The 26704-nt window shown below is 41.9% G+C and overlaps 1 protein-coding gene across 9 annotated transcripts in view; it reads left to right on the top strand.

The window, feature by feature from the left end:
- Positions 1 to 26704, top strand: part of PALM2AKAP2 (PALM2 and AKAP2 fusion) — a 285217-nt gene that overhangs the window by 183044 nt on the left and 75469 nt on the right. The window contains exon 1 of one of the 9 annotated variants that reach the window (XM_051642429.1): positions 4723 to 4785. The exons of the other annotated variants lie outside the window; for them this stretch is intronic. The gene's annotated coding sequence lies outside the window, so the exon portion shown is untranslated. Of the gene's footprint in view, positions 1 to 4722; positions 4786 to 26704 lie in introns of those variants that run through there. 9 annotated transcript variants of the gene reach the window in all.

Genomic DNA, 26704 nt, shown 5'->3' with positions numbered 1-26704 from the left:
TCAGATTTGCAATTATTACGTTTTCCACAAGAAGGAGGGAAACCCATGAGTCAGTTATGCAGCGGTATCCCCATGAGCTGCAATTAAAATAAAAATAACAGTTGCCACATCACTAGTACTGAATACTTCTTTGGATGTCTTGTGAAGGGGGACTAACAGTTCCCCTGGACCAAAGAACACACAATGTCAGTGAAGCCTGGCTGTTTTTGCAATCGCAGAAGAGAGAAAGAACTTCATGTGGGCGTAGATTACACAAATAGTTGCTACTAGGCATTACTCCTGTAACAGAATTTCTTGCAGTAAAATACACTGCACTATGTGGTAAGTGCTGGCAGGACTACGCACGTAGTTCGTAAGCCGATGATGACTAAAGCAGTTTATGGAGCCAGTACTAAAATATTACTCACTTAAGGAGTCCCATTCAAGTCAAGGAGATTACTCATGTAGCTAGTTGCTGACAGAAATCTTGCCAAGCTATTCCACCACATAATAGATGTGCGTAAATGAACCTGTTACTCAGCTTAATAACCTCGGAAAATAAATTTTATACTTTCATACAGATATTACATTAGTATCTGAACTCCCCAACCACAGGTGAGGTCCCATTATATTCTGCAATCACCCACTGACAGGCAGTCCCTGTCCTAAAATTCATCAACTCATACAGACAAATAAGGGAAAGTGACTGGCCTTCAGTCACATCACAGTCCATCAGCAACGCCAGGAATAGAACAGGGATCTCCAGTCTGTTCCCTGCCGGCAGCTCCCTGCCTCTGTCATGCTCAACATTTCATTCCTGTACTGAATATAAAGTATTTATGAATGTGACCTCCAAACTTCACACGGCTCTTCCGCTAACTGACTGGTGGGTCTCTGCATTTATTAGTTTTATGAATGCACAGAGAATATGCAGAAGTACCATTTTCATCTGACATGCGTTACCGCGAGCCGGTGCACTCCCTCATCCAGCTCATCTGCGTGTTGCTCTGCAGTCAGAGAAACAACCAGAACCACAAGGAAAAGAAAATTAATCTAACAAGAAATTTCTGACAGCTCATCTAAGACACTTAAAAATCTGCATCCCAAGAAAAGCTCATTTTTCATACACAATGAAATTCAGTGTGGAGGCTATCAGATGAACCATCACCTTTCAGGAATGAGTTTCATTTTATAAATTATATAAATGTGCTTGGCACGTCCAGCACAATGATCACAGTATTTTTCTTTATTTATTTATTCTGCATTGCTCTCAGCATCTTTAGCAGTTCATAGAGAACAAGAACAGTGTGCCTGGCTATAAAAGAACAGCCTGGAATAATTTCTTCCTAATAGGAAGAGGTATCCCCTTTGAATTATTCTCCATTTAAAGGTTCACTGCATAACAATAAAAAAACCTGCCTCACTGAAACAAGGCTCCAGAATACTGACAAAGTCCCAGAGCAAAGACTGTGAGTAACTCCTCTGTCTCCTGGATAAAGCAGCAGCAGCAGATAGAGATATGGCTTTGCTCTCTTTTCTCCCTGTTTCTCTCTCTTCTCCTCCAAACATCTTTGTCTCTAATTTCCTTTTCTCTGTCTCCCCATCCTGAGCCACCCTGTGTCTATTCCCCTTCCTAACTCCAGGCACTCTGTTGGCAATGGCTCTGTCCTCTTTCTGCCCATGGAAGAGGACACATCTGCACAGAGGCAGATTGTAAACTAGGTCAGCTTATGTGGCAAAGAAAAGAAGAGTAGAAATAAGAGCCTTTTTGTATAATAGCAAGGCCTCACATAAGCATGTGGCCCAGTTGTCAGGGGTGTTGAGTGTCTGTGGTTCCAACTGACTTCAGTGGCACTAGTCCTCTTGTCCACAGGTTACATACACAGAAAATATCCTTTGTGTTGCAGCTCCCTACAAGTAGAAGTTCATCACACTTCTGAGAGCTTTCCCAAGGGCATCACACTGACCTCAGGATCTGTTTTTGACAGTTCTTCCCACACATTCGGCACGGACTTGGGATGCACATTGGTCAGTCACTGCAGGAGGAAAGACGGAATACCAGGGGTGACACAGGCCTTCCCAGCTCGCTGGGCACAGAAAGCAGGCCTGAAAGGGAATGACAGGTGAAGAACTGCCATTTGGAAGTTAAAAACAACTACTCTTCTTGACAAAGATTAGATTAATGCAGCTGCTTAATACTCTTCCTACTTCCAGGGGTTTTAGGACAATGCTGACTAATCTTGCAATTCATTATTTAGTTAAAGGTATTTTAACTTCACAGTAAAAAATAGAGAAGGCTGCACTCTGGAAAGATTAATTCAGTCTTTCCCTTACCTGAAGCCTTCTGTTACACTGTAAAAAAAGTTAACAAAACACATATTTAAAACAAACCTTTAAGACATAATTTTCTCCTGCTGTTGTAACCATTAAAAATTCAAATTAGAAGCAATAGGAAAAACTCATTAAAATATACAAAGTGAAATCACATTTTATCCCTCTGTGGTGTATTAGTCATGTGCTACCTTATTAATACAAAGTAAATGCATCCCTGTCAGAAAACAAACAAACAAACAAACCAAACTTAAAACTTTCAAACAATTTCAGTGTAATTTGTGATACTGCTTATTCTAATGGGATGAAATTTGTGGTGAGGTCTTGCCTGTACCACACTTTTTGCTTTCAGACACATGCAATTGCATGAAGGGCCATGGCCACACATAGTTAACTAATTAATGTTAAGTATGATAGCTTCTTATTTACATTAATAGCACTAACTTACAGGTCTACAGTTACATATGCATGCAACCATGTCCTTACACCATTATCTTTTACTATAAGTCTTTTTCACTATTGTGGTATTCAGGTAATGCCATGCCTGTCTGTGAGCATCTGTGTCCTTGAGTTCTCACCTGAGGACACAGCAGCTGAACTATCAACAGCAATGTGAAACCTCTCATTTAAAACATTGGCACCTGAAGAGTGGAGGGTGGCAAATGTGACACTAAACTTCAATGCAGACTCTGGAGAACTAGAGGTCTGCAAACCTCATGCCTGTACTATGCAAACACAGAGATGCTAATTGGGTAGAACTAAAGGACACCTGCATTAATGCAATCTATCTGAGAAGAGTCGACATTGCTTCTGTAAAGTCCTGCCTTAAACAAACCTCTTGGAGGTCTTTGAAAGGGTCAACAAAAATGTGGATAAGGGTGATCTAATTTCCATATCAGACTGAGTTTCTGAAAGGCTCTTGACAAAGGCTTTTAAGGCAACTAACCAGTGATAGCAACAAGAGGGAAAGCCATGGCATAGCTCAGTAATTGCTTAGAAGATAAAATGCAAAGTACAGGAATAAATGACCAGTTCTCACAACAGAGGGAGGTGCTGGATGCTGTGGGGTTCTGCAAGGGTCAGTGCAGGGACATGTGCTGTTCAGTGTACTCGTACCTTGCTGGGAATAGAGTGAAATAGCAAGTTCATCAGTGGTATTAATTTACTCAAGTCATAAATAAGAAGAAAGACTGCCAGTAACTACACAAGGACATAATGAGGCTGACTGGGCAATATAAGAAATTCAATGTAGGTAAATGTGAAACTATGCACACTGAGAAACAATCCTCTAAAATGGTGGCCTCTGAGCTGGCCAAAAATCTCAGGGTGATGGCAAAGAGGTCCACAGAAACACCAGCTCTGTGCTCAAAAATGCACCATAATATATATTGTTATGAGAACACCACCATTGTGCCAGTGTACAAATCTGTGGTTTGCCCACAACTTAAATACTGTGTATTTCTTTGTCTCAAAAATGATGTTAGACTAGGATGATGTTCAAGAGGACATCAAGGATGGTAAGAAGTACAGAATGGTGTAAGGACAAAGGCAGCCATGATCAACCTACAACTATTCATCCCGGAGAAGGAATGATACAAAAGGATTACAGTGATCTGCAAACCCGTGAGCCGCTCAGAGGGTGAGGAGCTGTTCCCCATCTCCAGCACTGGAGCCGACAGGATAACCAAGTTTGTATTTAAAGCAAAAAGAAAAGGCAAGAGAGGTTCTTCACAGGAGAGGTGGCAGACCCACGGAAACGCTTGCCAGAGCCTTCGGTGAACAGCGCGAAGCGCGTTGGGTTTAAGGAGACATTGAGGAAGATCACTGAAGCCAGCCCCGCTGCCTAAAATATATTTAAAATTAACAAACAAACAAAAAACAAACAAAAGCCTCAAAAAACAATCCCCCCCCTCAAAAAAAAAAAAAAACACACAAAAGCAAAAAACCACCCAGAAACAAACAAAACCAATAAAAACAACCCACCCCAAACCGCACCAGTAAACCGACACAGAAAAGACACAAGAGAAAAGCCAACCCAGCAGCAAAACCACCCCGGCACACACAGGGCTCAGGAAACCCCCGGGGTGCCCGCGGCGGGGGAGCCCCAGCTCTGCACATCCCCCCGAGGCCGGGACCGCGCCGCTTCCCGACCTGCCCCCCTCGGGCTCGGAAAGCCCCCCCGGGGCTCGGAGCCTCCTCCTCCCCCTCTACCGGGGCTCGGTCTCCCCCGCCCGCCCGTAACAGGAGAGCTCCGGCCGGTAACCCGAGCGCGGGGGGTGCGGAGCCTCGGCGGGACCTGAGCGTGCGGGGCGGGGCGGGGCGGGACGTGTTGCCCCCCTTTTTTCCTGGCGTCGGCGAAAGGGGCGGGCGGGGAAGGAAGGGGAGGAGGAGTGTTGGGGGGGGAAGGGGGACCCGACGTGCTGCGGAGCTGGCGGGGCACGCTGCGCGCCGGAGGAGCGGGCGGTTCGGAGAGAGGTAGCTCCGTGCGCCCGTCTGTCTGTCTGTCTGTCCGTCCGTCCGTCTGTCTGTCCGTCTGTCTGTCTGTCTGTCTGTCTGTCTGTGCGAGCGCGGCTCCGGGGGCGGAGGGAAGGGAGGCGGAGGAGGCTGCGGATCCGGCAAGTTGTCTGGCCCTTCGGCGGGCTGCTGGAAGGGAAAGGGGCGCGGGGTGGAAATGCCGGGGTGGGGGCGCAAAGCGGGGCGGGGGGAGTTCCCGGGTGGGGGTCGGTAGAGATGCGAGGAAGGGGAGGGGGGGGAAGACGAAGAGAGAAGGTAGAAGGGCAGGGCGGGAGAGGCGAGGAGGGGAAGGGAGAATGAAAATGCCGGGAAGGGAAGAAAAGAGAGAGAGAGAGGGGGGGATGCTGGGAGGGGGTCCTGCCCTTGCTCTCGCCCACCCCGCGAGACCCCCCACGGCTGCACGTTGTGCCGGGGCAGGAGGGGCTCGGAAGGCGTGGGGGGGGGGGGTGGGGACCGCGGACCCCCAGGGGGCTGGAGGGGGCGGGGGGCTGGGGACATAAAGCCGGGTCTGTGCGTGTCCCCCCGGTGTCCTCAGGTGGGGGGGCGGCCCTTCCCCCGCCCCGGCTGCCGTCCGGGGGTCCGGAGGGGTCTCCACAGCCCTCCCGGGTGGAGGGAGCTGGGAGGGCTGGGAACCGGCGTGGAGGGGTTTGGGAAGATCCTGAGAAACCCGTGACGTAATTATTTTTTAATCAGCATGTTTTTTTCATGGCCCTCTCAGTTTTTCCTGGACTCCCCTTTTTGGAACTGGAAATCTCCCCTACCTTTGTTCCGAGTCTTTTTCTATTTTTAGATCCCTCAGTAACAGCAAAGCATGAGTTTTAAATCTTTTCTTTCTTCCTATTTATTGGGGATCTGCTTAGGACCGCTGCACTGTAAACTTCTCAAACGTTGGTGTCTCTTCCTAAAAAGTTATTGAAATTATTACTGGAGTGGGCAGGCAGGCAGGCAGCTACTGTGGCCATCAGTGTTCCAGCTGGTAACGGGTCAGTAGCTACAAGGAACAGTCATCACACAGAAGTTTGGGTTTTATCTTAAGATGAATTGCTCCCGGAAGAGATACGCGTTAGGGCAGTGAGTACCAGCCTCCTGTTAGAAGAGATAGAGCAGATGCCCTGGTTGTGATATTACTAATGAAATAAATGTGTTGTTTTATTTTGAGCTGTGATTAACAGTTTGATCTGGTAATGATATCCTCTGGTTCTGGCATTGTCTCATAGCTCTGGTATGTCAATTTGTATTCATGCTGTGTAAGTGTTTTGCAGAGGTTCTGCGTATCTGACAGGGATTTATTTCACTTTCACAATTACATTTTCTGGTCTCACCAGCCTCAGGAACCCAAGGCATGTATATATACATCAGTAGCTGTGGTATCATGACTTCTTCTTTCTAAAAAGTGTTAGTTACCTTGTATATTTTTAGATAATACCTGTTATGTCCCTGCACACAGTATACTGCACAGGGGATGAAGTTATAGGTGAAATTGTGTTCATTGAAGTGTATTCTTCGTAAGTATTTCTGAATGGTCAGTGTTGAGTGTTTTTTATTCAGTTTATCTTAATATCTGAATGCAAGTCCATTTGTTGCCCTTTGATAGCCTCTGCCAAAGTAAGTTTGCAGAAATTTAAAATGTTACATACAGATCCTTGCTTTAGGTAGCTGCTAATGTCATTTTTCACACTAGTTTTTAAGCACCTGTCCAAAGAGTACAGGTCCCAGGTGAGCTCTTTAGTAAATTAAGCCATATTTATACGTATCTTCTAATAGTGCTGATAAGAAGTACCTTTTATGACAGCTGATGGTTACTTCCATTCTCTGTGGATGTGCAGCTTCTGTACTGAGGGATGTGTGCATTACTTGCCAGTCTTTTTAAATTACTCAAAAACTCCTGTTGACTTCAGCCATAGTGTTGGCTAAGTGAAAAATACAGGGTTGCGTGGCTTACAGCATGAAAAGTATACCCAGAAGAATCCTGAGCAATTTGATGCATACTTTCATCATGGGAGAGGTTAATTCACGCCTGGTTTGTCTTGTCTAAACTGCAAAACACACTTTTGCTGTTGGAAACACCTGCTGATTTAGCAAGAGCTATTGATACTGCATTTATAGCAAGATGTGAAGAGCTACATAATGCAACATCCAGAACTGTCCCCATTATTACCATTCACAGCGTGATTTTTCTGTCAATGAGCTGCAGTTCTGAGTTCAGCTGGCCAGTACTGAGTTCATTTGTGGTTGTGAGGTAAACAGGTTTATTCAAAATGCCAGAACTACCTCTCTCTCTTCTCCCCCACCCCTTGAAAAAATTAAAAAGCTTTGGCAACTGTCTGTCCCAGCAGTCTGTGCTGTTGGGGCCCATCCTGGTTCTCACCTGTGTTTTGGATGCTTGAAGTCCATCTGAAATTCTTTGTTACTTTGATACAACTTTTCATTGCTTGATTCCTATTCCTGGGCTTGTTCTTTGGAATTTGTTTCAGTGAAAAAGGTAATGGACACAGCCTAGCAAAATTCTGGGCTTGGAAGTAATTGAGGACCAGTCTATTCCAGTTTCCCCACCCAGTAGGTGCAAGTCCATTGAATTTCACATGGTAATCTTTGCATTCGAGTTCTGTGAGCACAAAAAGTTGGTCTGCTTTTTTGTTATGATGCTCACTTACCTAAGCAATAATTCGTCCTGAGAGAGCTGTTCTTTAACTGACTGCTTAGACCACTAGAGTACAGCTCTATACAATTAAGTTTAATTATGAAATACAGCAGCAGCACTGAATGAGTGCCAGCAAATGCAGTTAGAGCTATAATTTATATAAATCTTTTTGAGCCATAGGCCAAAATTGGACTTTTTTTTTTTTTTTTCTTCTGCATCTCCAAAATTTTAAGTTATTTTTGCTTAAATAATTGTAAGACTTAAGGTACATTGCTCTGGTAAATTAGTATTCCACATCAGTCTATTTCATTCTTGTGAAGGATAAATACTAATTATTTGTGTTAAGATAAATGCATATGAGCAAAGTCCATGCTCTATGAAATCTCCTATCTGTGATTCTTCTGCTGATAAGAATATATTTCCCAGTACAGCTTGATGGAGGGGGAGGATGATTCTACACTTTGTTCTTCAATGAAGAAGCAAACCTTGCAGTCTTCCTTTGTCCTGGGGTGGGAGAATTACAGTTGATTTTCATCTCAGCCATCTGAAAATTAGATGTCTACGTTGAGTTGGTAATGTTAACTACCTCTGTGGTCCAAGAAATGTGACGGGTGCTTCCAGAGAGTCAGTCAGCTCGTGGGTCTCAGTTTGGGAAGATTTTTCAAAATAGCCTAATAGAAACCTGTCATAGACATTTGATTGACTGCAGGAATCTAGATGTTGACTAAGTTGGCATCTCAGGGTCCTTCCAATACTTGTTTCTGTTGAAAGCAAGTGAGAATCTAAATGGTAAATCTACTGAAGTATGTACAAACCTTTAGAAAACAATTGCACACACAAACTTCAGGAGACCACAAACATCTCTCACTCTTTCCTGAAAAACAAGTCTCAATCCTCAATGCAGAAGTTTCCTAGCTGTAAGATGGAACTCATTTGTTCCTTTTTTTTCTCTACATTGGAAGATCTTCAGGGTTGTTTTACAATCTTTGCTCAAGCACAGTGTACAGAAAATATAATTTCAGCAGCTACTGGAAGGCTCATTTGGTTGTAACTACTGTTGAAAATTATATTCTACAGATACTGAGATTTTTGTCATTCCTTTTCTCATCTCTTTAATAATAATATTCACAATACTTGGTTATTCTGGTATTATGACAGAACAAAAAAGTGGACACATTTTTCATACTTAAATTCTGGGTTAGCAATACAAATTATGGGCTTATTTTTGATGATGAACAATCCTCAGTTTAGAGTTTCTCTTTTTGTTTATGTGATGATAGTAAGATACTGGGTTTACAGAAGAAAAGCAGAACTGTGCCTTTAGTAATTCTCCAGAAATGTGGTAAAAATACTTCGGTGTAGCAAGACTTAAATGTTACATCATCTGATTTGATATAACATGCAAGACAATGCAAAAGTAAGAATTTTCCCTAGGTATTGATTAGCAGAGAGAATTATTTCTTTAATCCATTATTAATAACAGGAAAACAAGAATGCATTTAAGGTAGAGCAAATTCCCTTCAGAAGGTTTAGGAATATTGCTTTAAAAACCTGCATAGCCATTTGGGAAAGCTTTGGTATGTGCTACTGAATCACAGAAGCGTATCCTGTTCATTTTAGAATTGTCTTTCCAGCTTTATCTAATTAACTAAAGAGATGACTCATGTTCTGGGGAAAAGGATACTCTCAAAGATCTGGATTTTTTTTCCAGAATCTGTTGATTTTACTGATATATTTTTTGGCCGTTGACATCATAATTTTATTCTTCTCCCATTTTCTCAGTGTTAAAAAAGAAAAAATTAAAAACTTTCTGGGTGTAAATTTCTAAATTCCCATCACTGTCTGTACTATGGAAGGGAAAAGTTCCAATATTTTACCAGGTTTTTCTACATGTTTTTGAATTGCTTTCTGTAACATCTGTTTGTATAATATATGTGTGAACCAGGAAAGTTGTAGTGGGTGTAGTACTACCAGTAAAAGGTGACTTCTCTCTGTGTCATGTAATCTCTTTTGCGTGGCTAACATCTATCAGTTTACTAAAGCAGTGAGAAAAAAAGCATATCTTACCTTGATAATTGCAAAATACCTTTAAGCTGGTGATACGTTAGGATTGGACTGACCTAAAGAGAAAACAACAACAACAAAAATCAACCAAAAAAAACCTAAACCTCAAAAAAAACCAAACAAAAAACAGCACCCCACACCCACCAAACCCACAAATACCACTGCCTTACTCACTGCGTAACTCAGTAAGTGTGATAATTCTGTTGATGGGGCCTGGGTGCAAATGCACATACCTAGCTTCCTTCCTAGGAGTTCTTTTCAGGGACTGACATTTGATACCACAACTGTTCCTTTTTTGTCCAGTAAATCCAAGAATCCAAGTGGACATCTTGTGCCTCATTATTTGGGGCAGTAGTACCAGCGTTGTTTGAGCTGAGCTTTGTAACCTTTGTAGCAGCCATTTTTTCCTCAGGACTCCGGGGAAAAATACAGCTCCATCTGTTTATATGCTTGGAGTGCCCTATTTCTGTGTCTTGTTGAATGTGGGGCAAGTTTAGTAGTGCCAGATGAGAATAATTCCTTAATAGGATTGCTAATACACAACCTAGATCCATCCATCTTTGAAAAAAAAACTTCACTTTTAAGAAGTTCCCTAGTGTTGTTGGTTTGGTTTGGGTTTTTTTAGTAACTTTTCTTGGGCAGGGTTCAGGAAGACATTACACCAAAAATACAAAGCAGTTGAAATGTGCACCTTTATTATCATCTTGCACCGAACCCCGCTGTTGAACTAATTAAGTCAGTATAAATCTATTAATAAAGGTTGCAGTTTTGTCCCATGTAAAGAAGAAAATATTATTTTTGATGATGCAGGTGAGGTTTAACCAGCAGGTTTTATACAAACCTTTTTGCCTCTCTAGTTTTGTTCTGTTAGGAATTTATCAGTGCTTCTGTAGCTTTGTAAGAAAGACAGTGTGAAGCCAATTACAAATCTTTAAATATTATTCTATCAACTTTCTTTGTAAATAGGTCATTTTATTTCCAATTTTAGAGTACCCCATTAGCTGCTTCTCTGCCCCAAGAGTGAGTGCAAGGAAAGCTTTTTGCTGGTGATGCTCTTGAGAACCCACATGTTGGTATAGGAACTACTATCAATAAACCCACAAGAGCCACTTAACCTGATTTTAAAACAGTTAAAGTACATGCAAGGTGAAAAGGCTGTTGTGGTTTGTGACATGGTTGGATGGTTCAGCTGTCCCTGTGTTTTCAAGAGGCATTTTATTGGCACAGCTTCTTCTCAACAAGAAGAGAGTTGTGGCCAGCCAAAATCTCAAGGACAGGCTGGAGGACCAGGTGTGCGAGGAGGAAATGCAACCACGGAAGTTTAAATACACTCAGGTCTCACCACTGTATTGTTTCGCCTGTTCACAGCCCATGGCTGGGACAGGGACACAGCAGAGCAAGTTCTCAGCAGCATTGTTCTGACATGGCTTGACTGAGCTCAGCAGAGCTGTGAGACCAGTCCATCCCTTCACTGTTCCTCGTTCCTGCTGCTGGTTGCGATCATCAAATAGAAAAATTGATCCAAAGCTGTGTTCTGATTCTTTTAAAGTACTTTCCCTTTCTCTGTGTATTTTCAGTGTTTTCACACTATCTACAGCAATTACTGCTTTCTGTTGTGAAAGCAGTAGATATACTGAAATTGGCGTAATAAAAAAATTACAATTGTTGTGGTCATTTAGTCTAAAGAGTAGCACAGAAGAACTTGTGCTGGCTTGAAATGCTGTTGTTGCATTGGAGAGGAGGGTGTCACTGTCCTCCATCTATTTGATGCTTCCAGTGACCATGATGCTTCCCACCGCTATCTTTAGGCTGCCTTTAGTTTATACTTGCATTTACCCTCTTCTGGTTCAATTCCTGGCTTTGTTTAATTTAGAAATGTCAAATAGAAACATAATAGCTTCCTTCACATATCTTCTCACCAATGCAAGCTTGTTCATTCTTTTTAGTTCTTTAGTCCATGTGAGTTCCCTCTGATTCCATGGTGAAGAGTATTTCTGAGGAAGCAAAGCAGCAGCCAGAATTTTGGGGACTCTTTTGGAATTTGGGTTGTTCCACCTGAAATGCTGTAAAAGAAAAACCAGCAGAGAGTGAAGAAATGTCCATTTTCTTTCTGAAAGTGAAGCCTTTTTGCAGCTTTTTGATGGGTACTCTCCACATCCCTGTTCTGTTGCCTCTTCAGCTTTCTGGGGTTATATATCTGTAAGGCTCAATGTGGTGTATAAAATGTGTTTATCAACTTGGTTAATGAGAACAGACATGGCATGATACAGTGGATCAGAATGCATATTGACAAAGATTTCTGGGGAATAGGTCTCGCTAATAGACACTAATAGCTCTCACTAAAAAGACATTTTAATTAGTTGATGTTTTTGACCAGGATGTATTTTAAGCCCTTAAACTTCTTGAAAATATTTTTCCATCTAATTAGTTTAGAGATAACGATGGGGGGGGCTCCGGTAATTTTGAAGTTTCTAGGAGGATCAGCCTTGGAGGGGGGGGAAATAAATCACCTTTGTAGTTGTCTCTAGAAAGCTGGTAACAGTTACTGGCATATTTAGAGTCCCAGACCCTGTCTGTGAAGCTATTAGGACACAAACAGCGCTTCCCAAAATGTAGCTTTGAGTAGCAGTTTTTTCCACAGAGGTTTTGTTGATTTAATGGAAAAGAGTAAAGATGTGTTGTGTGGTGATGAGTGTTACGGTTGGATCACAAGTAGTGTTTTGCAGCTGAGCCAAACTGGAATTGACTGGTACAGAAACGAATCTTTCAGAAGCAACTTTTGCTGAAAAAAAAAGCCTGCAATAGAATTACTGTTTCTTGTAGGGGGGTTTCTTGCTTATATCTTTTTGTCAGATATCATCAGGTGCCTTCTCCTCTGAATAAAATGTTTTGAGGCTATTCTGCCTCTTAGTCATTCCCCAGGCCTTTCCATAATTCATTACTTTAATGTGTATAGCAGCAGTGATTTGACAGCAAAATTTATTTGTTCTTCTTTGCTTCTTGTGGGATATGTGGGAAACCCAGAAGTTCCAATTATCGGGCATATCTTGCCTACTGTTCTTGTTGACTCTGGCAAGTCAGTTTATCCTGCTGGCCTGGGTAAAGGACATGACTTCTCTGTGGCGAGCTGGATAGGGTTTGTATGAAACCATCTCCCGCTGGAACCATGGATGGTATAACTGTTGTCTTCTGTGCTCCAAGACTGGATCCAATCAAGCCAACACCCTGTGTTCTCTGCAGTGTGAACTGCCAAAAAAGGGACTTTTTAAGGCAGCCAGAGAGGCTATTGCCAATTGATCACACGCTGCCTAGGATGTCTGTCTGTGGGAGCAGAAGAGATGTGCATAGTATTTTTAAGCATTCCTCTTTCCATGCTTGTGGGACATGTTTCTGCAGAATGGAAAACAAAACTGGGATCCTGTGGGTGCAGATGTTACAGTGGAGTGTGTCTGTCAGTCATCATGTTAGGCACTGGTAAGCAACCCAGAGGCAGAAACCAACCAAACAACACAAGAAAAAAGTAAAACAGTGTTGTCACATCAACAACTCAGTTTCTATTAAAAATAGGGGCGAGTGTGAAAGAAGGAGAGTGAGAGATGATTACTTAAGCCATTGTTCTTTAAGTTGAAAGCCAGATGGCGTGTAAAGCTGTGGCCAAGTTGCACTGGCTAGGAGTATTCATCTGCAGATGCAGAGAATCTGAGGCAATTAAAGACAAAAGTGTTCTTACCGATGTAAAACGTGCTGCCTCTGCTTTCACCTTGTGAAAGGTGAAAAGCATGCTTCACTCATGCTGTGGTGCATGGTCCTGCAGGATGGCAGGGCTGGGGCTCAGGTTGTGACTCCCTTTTAATGGGAGGGATTTATTCTCCAATGCTTTCCCCATTGCAAATGCTTACACCCCTGCAGAAAAAACATGAAACATCAGACCAGAGGTCTCTGCTCTGGGTTTGTGTCCTTCAGGCACAGATGGAGCTGCTGGTCCAGACTTGGGGAGTGCGCAGTGGACACCTGAACACTGAAATTTTGAGTTGCCTTGCAGGTGCTTTGCCAGCTCTTGGCTATGTGCTTTTAGGTGGAGAGGACCTGGAAGTTAATAGGAGCGGTGTATAGTGTACGGTGGGATGGCTGTATTGTAAAGGGTAGGGACTGACTGTAGTTAAAAGGCCTGCACGTATGTGTAGTTTGCCCAACATTCCCACTGGTATCAGCCATCTGACAGATTGCAGCTGCATTGGGAAATGCATCATGCATTTAGATCTTTCTAGCTGGTGGATCTAATGAGTAATTCCCTTGGGAGACAGAAGGGAGGGAGTGAAATAAAAAAGGAGGCACTGTAGGTCTTACAGTTCTTATTGTGGCAAATATGAGCTTGAAATAGGATACATTAATTTTTTAAAGAAGAAAAGGCAACCTGCTTTCATGGCTAGGTGTGATGGCAGGATCTTGTAGTGACTTCATTTTATTCATCAAGAATGTGGTGGGAGGCTTCGCCACTGGAGAAAATCCATTGTGGAGGGCTGTGCTGACAAAATTTCTCAGGCTTCTTCAAGGCAGGGCCTTGAGCAACTTCAGTAGCTGGACAGTATGAAAACAGGGCTCTGTTGCTCTGCTGCATTTCAATCTTGGGACTAGATGCTGGATGATACAGCATCTGCTGAATTGATGAGATTTTGTGTATATATTATGTTGCCAGACACCAGTGAGCTGCAAAACAGCAGAGGTAATCATTCATGTTGTAGGTTAGTGTCAGAAGTTTATTTTTTCTAATAAATTCAGATTTACTTGGATTATCTTGGCTTGTTATGGAGCTTGCAATACATTATATAAATTTCTCCACAAAAAATGTCTCATAAGGAGACTAAAAATAAATTATTCTCTTCAGTTTACAAGAAGTCCTAAGGAATGAGTTAAGTAAACTAAAGAGCAGCTTCACTCATAACAAGTTTTTGCTTCTTAACTGTAATTATTATTATTCTAAAATCTTCAAAGTTTCAGAACATTTTCTGGGCTGAAGAGTTAAAAACCTAACAAAAAAAAATTATTAGATTGTATTGTAAAGATCAGAAGAGTCTGAAAGAATTACTTGTCTGGAGCCTTTGTTGTTCTTGTTGTTCAAATGCTGAGGTTTATACCCTCCTCTGAAAAAGCCACCTGTCCTCCAGAACACCAAATCAAGGCTCAAACTTAAGTAATACCAATGGGTAAGGTTTGGCAAGAGGAAACCGTACGATTTTCCTCTCTGCTAATGAACACAGATGAACAGAGAAATACATTACTAGTCTCTCTCAGTTATTTCCTGCAGTCTGTGACAGTGCGGCCAGAGTTTCTTGGTTTGGCTGTTACAAAGATAACAAAAAATTGTCCTTGGAGTTACAGGGCAGGGTCCCACTTCTCCTGAAGTCTGCAATGGGAAGGAAGTGTGGAGATGAGGGGTAACTTCATTCCCCTGTAGCAGTTGATTCTGCACTGGCCAGGGCAATGGCATTGGCTCGTGTCCTGTCTTCCATTCTGGATCACCTTTGCACTGTCCCTCCTTTCCTTTCCAACACCAGTGTCCCCAGTCTCTTGTTCTGCAGGGCAAGCTGTTCCTCCCTCCAGTTTTAACCTGTTTTTCTTGCAGCCACTTCAGAACTTTTATTCTTCCAGTGTTTCATGATTTTATTTTTTAAATGTTTGCTGGAACTGGGTGTCAAGGGCCTAAACAAGAGAGAAGTGTGCGTATCCTAAACCCATTCCAGCTCTGGTCACTATCTGATTTATGTGAGCTTGAGAGGAAGATTGACTTGTTTTGCTCAGGGAAGTGCTCTAGCTGCTCAGTTGATACTGGAGGTTTCTTGCTCACATCAACTGTGTGTTTAAAAAGTAAGGTGGTGTGTAACAGGAGCAGTAGGGAAACCCATGAGAAGATTATAATCTGAACCAAATTCTGCTGCCAGCTGTGAATCAGCAAATGTCAGTGACTGCCCCAGCTGCTGGAGAGTTAATGCAGATCTGGTGGTGCAGCAAAGAAAAATATTTTGACCCTTGTCACTGTGACAGTCGAGTTATTTGAGTTGTACCTTAGACCACCTTGACTGAATTATAATTTTGCTCCTGAGATACTGCCTACATTTACAAAAGCCTTCCCGGAATGCAGTTACTAGGCAAGTCTTTTCGCTTTGCTGATACATCCTGTTATCTCCATTTTCAACATCAGATAGGTATACATGGCAGGTGTAACACTCATCCAGAACATGAAGCCAAGATGAGACCTTGGAGGCTTGACCTTGCTCCTGGCCTCTTCCCACAGTGCTGCTTCCCTTCACAACGGGTAGACCCGGAGCAGTGCTCGGGCTCTGGGGAGGAGAGCCTCAGGTCTCCCTGACACAAACTTCTGCAAAGGTTCATGTAAACAGCCAAAAAGCACAATTCATCCATGCCTTTCTGTTTCTTTCTAGACTGTTTCTCTGAAACAGCTGTGGGTTACTATACTATCACTGATTATTTCAAAGAAAGATCAGCAGTTGGCTTTTTCACCATCAGTGGAAGTTAACAAGAGAAGCAGCATCAGAAAGCTGCATCAGAAATATCTTTTCACTAAACAAAACAAACCTCTTAAAGGAAATTTGTAAGAATAAAGATTTTATTTTTGTTCTTAAATTCTTGCTGTTGAGTGTTGCAGTATCATTCCTGCAAGCCAAACTATTTATTCACAGCACCTTTTAACAACCAAAATTAGAAAGATACTTAGAAATCCCTGTTAGTTAAGGCTCATAGCAGGAATGCTGCCCACGTGCTGTTATTTTCTTCTTCCTTGTGGTGGTAAATTTGGCACTCTGTCAGAATGGAGTAAGCTCTTGCTACTCGCTGCTTTTGCTAGTGTTAGTCGGCAAAGTCACGCCTTTTCTCAGTTCTAAATTCAAAATGCTCTGGTCTAATGTTTATACATTGCCAGGATCTTCTGTGAGCATTGTGTGGCTCATACTTTGACAGAGGTTAGTGAGATTTCTGACTTCATATGTTACTGGCTTTTGCCTCTCCTTTGCCTTTCAAATGTAGGTGGCTTTTTCAGTGTATGTGGCATGTTGTGGTTTTGGGGGTTTTTTTGGTGTTTTGTTTTTTTTTTTTCTTCTTTATAAAATTAAGTCAACCTGCTGGGATTAAACTGATTGCATAGAAGGAAAAAATGTGAAATGTTTCCTGCAAACAATTGATGACAAACTCATTGTGCCAGAGCTTGTTGAAAAGGAACCTTTTTTTTTTTTTTTTTTTTTTTTGGGGGAAGGTGAGAATAAAGGAATTTCCTCCTCCACCCTTGTGTTGTTGAGCTGTAAACTGATATTGTTGAGAGGGAAAAAAGTAGCAAGGCTTTAGTTTTCCTCAGGATATTATTGTGTGATTTTAGTGAAAACTTTTAAAGATATAACTGTCACTCTGAAAGTTTCAGCCATTCTATTCAGAATTGAAACATCAGTTCTTTGCTTGTTTTTAATTTAAACCACAGTCAATCCAGTTGATTCTGCAAAAGTCATGACCTTCTGAACACTGAGAAACTCCTCTGGCAAAGTTTATAGTACAGTGGGAATGAAGTCTTTTACAGTGCTCTTTACGAAGCAGTTTCATAATTATTCCAGCAGATAACTGAGTTTGCTCTGGCAAAACACTGAAGCCACATAGAGTACAGGCTTGTGTTTTTTCTGAGGAATATGGTAACAGCTCAATTTTGTCAGTCAGTAGCAATTACATATTTAGTGTTCTGGCTTTTTATTAGAGGCTTCTTAACCAAGTAAAGCATCATTGGCATCTGACATTTGGTGCAAATTCATTCCTGGTCCAGCCTGACTCTCACTGAGGGAACAGGAAAAAGCTCAAAAGGGTGGTAGTGGGGTTAGGGTATCTTCCATTTCTGTATTTGCCAGGCAAGATCCTAAGCTTGGGTTTGACACTAGCACTTTTTAGTTTGTGTTGAAGTTACTTTTATTGAAGCACAAGCTGAGCAGCAGGGTCTGAATCCTGTGATGTCCTATATGTTTATCTTACTCTATCAGACTGTGAGTAGGCCCACCCTCCTACCTTTTGCTGTTTTCATTGGTCCCTGTGGGATTTCCCAGAGACACAAGCTGTTGCAGGAATGCAGATCCCAAGCTCTTTTCTCTCAAAACTCAAATTGTCTTTATTTCCCTGATAGTCTAGTTCCTGTTACCACTCAAGTGAGACAACAGGGGTAAATTAATGCTGCTCTGAATATTATTAATAGTTCATCATTGCACCCCTAATTAAGATTTGAAATTGGATTCAAGTAATTATATAAACCTGTTATAGCATACAGTTTCTGTTTCAAAATCTTAAGTAGACAAAACAGAGAATAAAGAAATAGAATGCAACTTGCTGCTCAGTAGGCAGCATCGCTACAGACTGTCTTCACAGGGCTGCCAAGTCCCAGCAAAGAACAAAAATCATCTTGTCTCTTTGCATACTAATTCCAGTAAAATTCAAACCTAAAACATTGTTTAATGGTTATGATTTACAGGCTGAAGTTTCCAGAAGTCTTGGTTTGGCTCTACATAACAAGTCAGCTCCTCTACCATGGATGAAGAGATGAAGGATGTAAAATGTCAAGGAGAGTCTTTATTTCAGTCTCTGAGGTTAATTCTCAGTGTTTCTGGACATACTTTTAGAAGTCAAAACTGTATCTTTTAGAAGCCATAACTGGGACTACCTAGTCACAAAAGTTAGAAGGAGCCTTCAAAGGTTGCCAGTTTTTTTTTCTGTTGCAGTGTGGCAGGATCAGGCATATTGCTTATTGCTTACCAGACTTTTGCATTGCTAGAACTTGGTCCTAGGTAGAACAAATGCTAATAGTTTGAAACGTGTAGCGTTTTTGGTAGTTCTGGAGTTGTGTTACTCCACCCTGAAACTGTCATGAGATGAAGCTTGGGAAGCGGTTGGAGGAAGCAGTGAGGCAGAGGCAGGGCAAAAGGAAGCTCTCACGGTCTGAAGCTGGGATGATGTCAGGGAGAGTAATTGTTTTGTGCTCATAATTTCTAGCCTGAGTCATGCAACCCCAGTTGACATGGGTGGAGAGGCAGTGAGGATGCAGTGTGCTGCAGCTGCACCGACTCCTGGGGCAGTAGTCACCTGCCTTCACACTGATTTTTGTCTTACCACGAAAAGTGCAAGGACAATATAAGTGGGTAACGTGGGCTGATGCAGTTTGTTCGCTCAGTCTCCATATGTGGTGATAATCAAAGCAGAATGGGAGTTCATGGCTTCCTCCTGTTCCAGGGGAGGGCAAGCTTTCAAATCTGCAGTAGCCTCTCTAGAGGCACATTGGATACCAATGTCTTAACAAGGCCTTGTAAATAGTTCTTTCAGCTTTCCTGGCTGAAAAACTAAGGCATACTTTGATCTGTTGAAGAGGAGTTTAAAGCAATACAGCACATTAAATCAAGGCCTTGGTTTTAATATTGAAGTTATAGAACATCACCTGTATCCTGCAAAAATATGTATGCATGCAAAGTAAAACCTAACAGAAGTTAGCCTTTTAGATATGCTGTATTCTCAAAATGGTGTATTTTGTTTATTACCTTATTTACAGGTACTGACAGGCCAACTAAAATAAAGTATTGAAGCATGGGGACCTTGTGACTAAGTAAGTCTTGGAGAAGATTTAGCCACAGCAATTTGCAAGGGTTTCCACAGGAGGAGTAAGGAGTTACTTTATTTCAAGTGTCTCCTTAATTTTCTAGTTAGATGCTAACTTCCCAAAATGTGAGCGGCTTCTGGTTCCTTCCTAAATACTTAACTTCTGTGTCAACTCATCATCTTGATAAAAAAGACCACATGAAGCAGATTGATAAAGGGGTCTCCATGTTGATGCATCTCTTTTCATACAGCTGTTGCCAAGTGTTGTGTTTTTTTAATTGGAGAGATGCAGAATATTTTGATTTGAAAGCATGTGTGCATGCTGGACACTTGGTTATAGCTTCCTTGTTTTAATATCACTGTATTCTTTAAATCCTGTTTAATCCAAAGGTTGCCCAACAAATTGTGCCCATGGTATATCCCACACTGGTAGGGTTTCCAGCAGTCTTGCCAGGCATTGGAGGCAGTGCAGGAACAAGGAAGCCAGCAAAAAGTTTTCTGTTGATTTCAGGTAGATTTGGATTTAATTGCCATTCCCCTACAGATGGCATGACTGATTTAAGATAAGAAGCTGAAACCAGAGGTGGGGAGAGAGAGAGGTGGCCTGGTCTAAAATCTGATTAGGACCATTCTGCTGTTGCTTTTGATCAATCTGTCAGTGTTCTAGATCAGAAAATAAGGCTGATTAAGTATATAGAAAGAGTCAATAGCGGGGAGAAAATATTGTCATATGACCCTTACTATTTTTTAGTCAATTCAGACAACTTGCTGGAAAATTTTTGAAATTTCCCTAGTGATACATAACTGGGACAGTATTGAATGTGCAGAGGGGGAAAAAAATCTTAAAGGTTGACATCTGTCAACAGAAACTAAATGGAAAATATATGGGACAGCACTGCACAAAAGTGGATGAAAATCCCAGGGGTACAGCAATGAATGACAATTTGAATCTGTAAAGGCTTCTAAACATGTTGTAGCTTTGGCAGTTATCTGTGTTAGGGAAATAATGCAGTAATGGAGAGGATTCTACTCAAATACGGTTTCATTTGCCTTGAAACTTAAGGCTTTTTATCAGCAACTTAAAATCCAATTAGATTTAATCCTGTGTGGTTTGGAAATTTCACCATTGTCATGCATACATTTTCCAGCTTGGAATCTTACTAGCCCTCAATACATCCATTACTTGCTAGCAGTTCTTCACATTTTTTCCATATGGAAATTCTCCTTGAAATCAGATCTGAGTTTGTGTTCACTTGAATTTCAAATTATTTTCCCTAGTTCAGTTGGTAAAGAGTATCTTGGTCAGAATTAATTTGTAATAAAACCTGGATTTGGTCTGGTCACCATTAACTTGGAGTTTTTCTGATGAGTGAATTATCTTCTGTTGCTCATAATCACACACTGATTTCTCATCATGTACATCCTCCAGCTTCACGTGGTGGTATTTTTGGTGTGGATACAACTTAGGTTTGTAAGTCCTGCTGTAAAGCTTAGATACTTCTTGCTCAGCTAGCTAATTAGCATGACTTTGGCAAGCTGCCTGAGGTCTTTGGGTCTGAATTCACTCACCTGTACACACTGCTTAAAACTAGAACATCACTGCAATATCAGTGTAGGGTTAGACACCGAGAAGAACGAGGTGACAGAAAGAAGGAGGTCTGAGATAACGACATCAGCAGGACAGAGACTTTCCTGTTTGAGTCAATGTTGTGGAAGACAGCAAAGACAGCTAAGAACAGCTAGCTCTTCTCAAAGCATGCTTTGCAATTGTTGGTTCTTCATCTGCAGAAGGCAGAAAATAGTATCTTGACTGACGTTGTGCTTCTGTACTTTTGTGCACGTTTAAAACTTACCCCTCAGGTCCAACATTGCCAAGTCCTAATCTTTGGGATTGAAGCTCACACCTTCTTCCCCAAGTGCCTTTTGTCATCTCCAGCAGTCAAGGGATAGTAATGAAAAATTATGTGCACAGGATGGGAGGGACACACAGCCCAGAGGAGCTTCATCTCCGTGCAGAGCTAGGCAGTCAAGGAATGCAGCCTGAGCTCGCTGTTCAGCCCTGTGTCTGTCAGAAATGCTCTCACATGTGCTGCCCAGGGTGAAACACGTCAGCAGCAGATGGTCCATAATCCACATTCTCTACAAAAATGATCATGTTTGTCTCCTGTTAATGAGTGATTATAACATGTTTCTTTTGCTATTCATAGGACTCTTGATTGTGCCTTCTGGCAAGCACAAACAGACCCCCTCTGCTTTCCTCTCTTTGTCTCTAATGCTGCCTTTATGCAAGGTCAGAAAGGAAGGAGCAGTGGGGTGCCATAAACAGTAACAGTGCTCTGAAAACTAACAGGTATCATTTATACTGCTCTGTCAAACTTTTCTAAGTTTGCATGCGTGCCTCCTTGTCCTTTAAGCACTCTCTGGGCCTTGTGGAGCAGACAGGTTCCTTTTCCGTTTATAATAAAGATTACTCAGGTCAAATCTTGCCTCTGGTTCTGCTGCTGTGACCCCAGCCAGTACCTAGCACCACCACCCAAATCTGGTGATCAACCCTGTCAGGAAGGCACTGACAAGAGCAGATCTAACACAGCCATCCTATTTCGTCATGAATGCTGCTGCAACAGTGATAGCCCACATGGAAAACCACTGTCCTACCAGAATTCTGTGTTGTGCTCTTTCCCTGTAAGGGAGGCAAGTGCAACTCTGAGGGATTCTCACAAATGCTGTGTGTGCCGGTGTCGTGGTCAGGCTTTAATCATTAATATGTTCAGGAATAAGGATGCAAAAACAGACTTTCCAAAGAAGGTAAAAGCAGACGGTCCATTTTTAATTTTATTTTTTTTTCCAAGTGAGTGGAAGCTTTCCTAATATATGAGAGGTTTCAGAGTGCCTGGGCAGGAGGGGGAGAGGTGGAGTGAGAGCTCTGCAGCCTGCTGCTTTCCACAGTAGGTTGGTGTGGAGGCTTTATTGCCAGCATTTGCTTATTTGCAGTGGTGTGTTAAGGAGCAGTAGTTTGCAAAGGTTTTGAAAGAGGTGAAAATATTTCCTTCTGAAGATAAAGACAACTGGACAGACTTCCAATAAGACAGACATAAAGTCTGGAGTCCTTAAAACCTCTGGCTCCTCTGAAGAGCTTTTCATATTTAGCCGAGACAGTAGGCCTGTTTGGTAATGCTTTGGGTACCTGAGCAGAGCAGGGAGAAATTAAGCCATGGGCATGGTGTGGTGACTCCATGGTCATGGAGGAACATGGAAATGTACATGAGAGTTGACATTTGAGCTATCAAAGTCTGTAGCCAGCTTAGAAACCAAAACCAGAGGTTTCTGTCTCTGCCACGATAGAAACAGCATCTTCCCACTCCTGACATCCATTCCAGTAATGAAAAGGAAGAGGTTGCTCCCACAGCTTCCACGCTGTAATGTCCTCTCTCCTCCATGACAGAAGTTAGAGGGAAGCTTATTCTGCTGCTTAGTAATGCTTGGACCACTGTCAGAGCTTTCATTTGGTTTAGTAATTTTTTGCTTAATGCAGTTAATACTGCATTTTGCACTGAAGATACGGCTATCAAGGCATTGCTTAATTCAGTTTTAAATATCTTGTCCTGCACCAAGGCTGCAGGTGTCATAGCACAGCCAGCACTGCAGCTGGAGGAGCAAGCAAGGAACCAGAGGCTTAGGTGTTGAAGCAGCCCACATCAGTCCGAGTTTGCCCTCAGACCCAGAAGAAAGCCTCTTCCCAGCCCATGGTGGCCTCATGCCAGGCTGTCCTCCAGTGGGAACCCTGCAAACTTTCTCCCATATCCCTGATGACCCCTGAGGCTGCAGTGGGGCGGGCTTAGTGGGAAGTGAGCCTTCCTCCCCAGGGACTTGTCTGCGTTCTCAACTTGGCCTTGGCCCCAGGAGGACTCCTTGCTCTGGCTTACTCAAATGGACACACCTGTCTCAGCCAGGACACAGGTTTACAACCCAGCCTGACCATCAGATGCTCTTTTAAAGCAGCTGTCCTACTGCCAGCACAATGCTTTCCTTCCCCTTCTCGTACAACTACCAGCCATGCTGTGCAGAGCTGTTGAAGCAGAGCCTGAACATTTATCTTCTGATCTCCTCCCTCTGCAATCTCTTTGGATCTTCAGCCACAGGTGAAGGACCGAGGAATCGGCAGAGCCAGTTCAAACTTAATTTGTCTCTAATCTACCATCATTCACCTTGTTCAATTGCACTCTTGCAAAGTTAATCTATGACAGTAGGTCAAACCCATATTCCGTAATAGTGGGAAACTGAGAGCAGCCACATCCTGCCTCAGTTACTGAAAGCTTGAGAACAAAAATATCCCAAGTGTGATTTCATTTGTAAGTAGAGCAATTTTATTCTGCCTTTGGGTTTGTGGTTTGTGTTCTTTTTTTCTTCTTAAGAAGTAAATATTTAAACACTTTCTGCATCTGAAGTAAAATTTTTATGACCATCATTAGCATGTATGCAGTTTTGAGTGAATTGGACCTAAAAATAAGCAGCATTCCTTTCCCTGGGGTAGATTTAGTGGGCACAGTTCTACTCACTGTTATACCACTTCAGTGGATTTCCTCAGACCTGAGGAAAATACTTAGAAGTTGTAAATTGTAATTTATACTATTAGAAGTATACAGATTTAAGCTGCAATTGTTGCCTCTTGAAAACAATTTTGTTCTTTTTTTTTTTTTTTTTTTAATTAATTTGATTCACTTGTGGCAATGGCAAGTCTTAATGGGATTTCTTCTTAATTAAAGCAAGAGCACATGAATCCCGGAGGGTAGATCCTGCTTTTGTTGAAAACTGCCCTCATACAAATGGGCTGCTGTTCCATCAACTGTGCTGCAAGAAATAGATTGGAGGACTATCAGCAAGGCATGAAGATAATGCAGTCCTGCTCTAAAAATGTCTGAGATTGAGAGAAGCCCTTCTCCATCTTGATGTGCCTTTTATGAGAGATGATAAAGGCAACTAAATATAGCAAGGACAGTAGTAGCAGTAGCTGTCGATGAGGGAAGAAAATGAAATTACAGCTTATGATCTTTGTTATTTGGGAGAACTTAAGTACTAGGGTATCTTTTCCATCCCAAACTAAATACAGACCTGGACCAAGCCTAAGCCTCTCTTGTCCAGTGGACTTGCCTGTCTGTTTGTATGAAGGTGAGAGTGCTTAGAAAGCAGGTTTTAAAAGAACAACACTGTATCAGGGTCTTTTTTCTCCTCTCCCTAAAAATATCATCATTTTTAAGAGGGAGAGAGGAAATGAACCCTGAGCTAGAGGAACCGAGGAACCTGCCCAGCTTCCCTGCTTATCAACTCTTGTGTGTGTGATGTGCTGCACAACCCTGTGAGCCAGCAGAAACACTGGGTAAAGCCCTCATCCTAGTTCAGTTAATGGCAAGTAACTTATCAACTCCACTGTGACCGGAATATCACCTATTATGTTTCTCTGGGTATTCTGTTGTTTTTACTTTGTGCCTTTATTCTGCTGTGCACCACTTACATTGTTCAGCTCTGATTCCCAGAGAAGGTCTATTCTAAGCTTAAAAAAATAATAATTTTGTTTGATTGGATAAAAGGGAAAAAAAAAAAATCAGCTTATATATATGGGAAAATGCAAGATAAAACCTGTCAGAGGAAATTATATTATGTTTTTGTTAGGCTCAAAGAAACAGGTTTTGTATTGTACAAACACAAAACAGTTTGCTCTCTTCCTGCACAGCTTGCCATCTTTTTTCTCTCTTTTCTTTTAATAGAGGCTAGGACTTAGAAAATGCATGTTTTCTGGAACATTTTTATTTTACTAGTTACAAAATAAATAAATCTAGACATACTTATCTCAGATGCCTTCTTTCTCAGGGATTCTGGCAAAATTAAGAAATACAGTGATTCACAATCTGACTTTCTTGTATTGCAGAATCCCAATTGCTTAGTCTTTGCAAGTGCCAAATAATTTGTAAGTTTCTTGGATAATGAAACGTGTGGTACGTGAAAAATAAGTGACATCTGTCTGAACCTCATCAACTTCAGCAGCTTGGTCAGGGAAGAAGCAAGATGAGAAATACTTCAGTTTTTATTTTTAAAAACTAAAATCTGATCCATGAGATTCTGCAAAAGCAAAACCACATCTTTTTTAATGTGTCTCACTTTTAATTCAGTAGCAGGAATAAAATAAAAAAAAAAACTGTTGGCTATGTCCCTTTCATGGCTTGGAGAATAATAAGATTGTGTTTCTATTTTATCTATCACTACTCTGACTATTCCACGTGTCGTTAGTGGTTTTACTAGCCTAAATTTCCTGTACTTCGTTCTGCACCAAAATACCATATAATCCATAAAAAACCCCTCAAATTAACACAGGCTTGGGGAGAATGGGGAGAAAATCAGTAATTGCTGAGTCATGCCTCATTTTTCTGCAGTCCCAGCTGCTAGACTGTTCTTACTAATCAAGTGGTAGAGGCTCTCATCTCAGTGTGTTTAGGTATTTGCACGGCACTTCATATTCCATGGTGGAAATCCCATGTGAGTTACTGTTTTATTTTTATTCAGTCTGTCTCTTCTTTGGCCAATAGCTTGGTTGGAGTTCACAAAAATGCTGCTGCAAAAAGAGTTTACATTTGGCCAACTTGGCATGTTGTTGTAATTATGTGTTGCTGTAGTTAATCCAACATAATCTACTGTAAAATCTGACTTGAGCAATAGAAGTCACTGACCATGATGGCTGATCTTTTAATTGCAGACCATGTATGAGCTTGTGGGTGTTTCTCAGTGCTTCCAGAGACTGGGACAGACATGGTCATTCCCACCCCCAAATAGTCCCCTGTGCAATGGGTGACCTCAAGAAAAGTGAAGCACAGGCTTTTCACAGCTGTCTCAGAAGAGATTAGTTTGGCATCTAATACAACCAAGGTCCCCAGGAGAACTAAGATATATATATATGTCTTTATGCACAATGTGGGGAGCTTCTTGGGGGAGTCATGACTGTAAACCTGGAATAGGGAAAGATGCTGCAAAGCTGCCAAGTGACCACAGTCTGAAATGAGGGCAAACCTAGAACTTTTCATGAGGAATTCAAAATTAACCAGGCGTGCATGAATTTTTAAACTTCTTTGCATTCTTCTGCTGAAATACTAGTTTGTCTTGTCATTCCAAGTGTCCCTCAGATAAAACCACACTGTGCTCCTGGTTCAAGGATGTATGAACCGAGGGCAGCTTGTCACATAGGGAAATGGTGAACATATACTGGAGATTTTCATTGTGCTGATGGAGCAGAGTTTAGCAGCATAGTACTAGCATAATGTTTGGCAACAAGATAGACCTCCCAGACAATTCCTGCTCGTTAACTCTGTCTTGTTCAGTCCAGAGGAAAAGTTTTGATAAAATACAGCATTATGCACCATTTAGAGGTGGGAATTACTGTTGAGGTACTCTCAGCAGAAGTCCTGTCATCCACATTTTGTATTGTTCTTTGAAACAGGAGACCCAGAGCTGTTGCACATGGCTAAGATCTCTAAATTTACTTAAGATACAGCCAGAAGGAAT

Source organism: Apus apus, chromosome Z (genome assembly GCF_020740795.1).
Source record: "Apus apus isolate bApuApu2 chromosome Z, bApuApu2.pri.cur, whole genome shotgun sequence".
Lineage (NCBI taxonomy): Eukaryota > Metazoa > Chordata > Aves > Apodiformes > Apodidae > Apus > Apus apus.
Note: the sequence above shows the minus strand (reverse complement) of the source record. Positions and strands in the feature narration are given on the sequence as shown.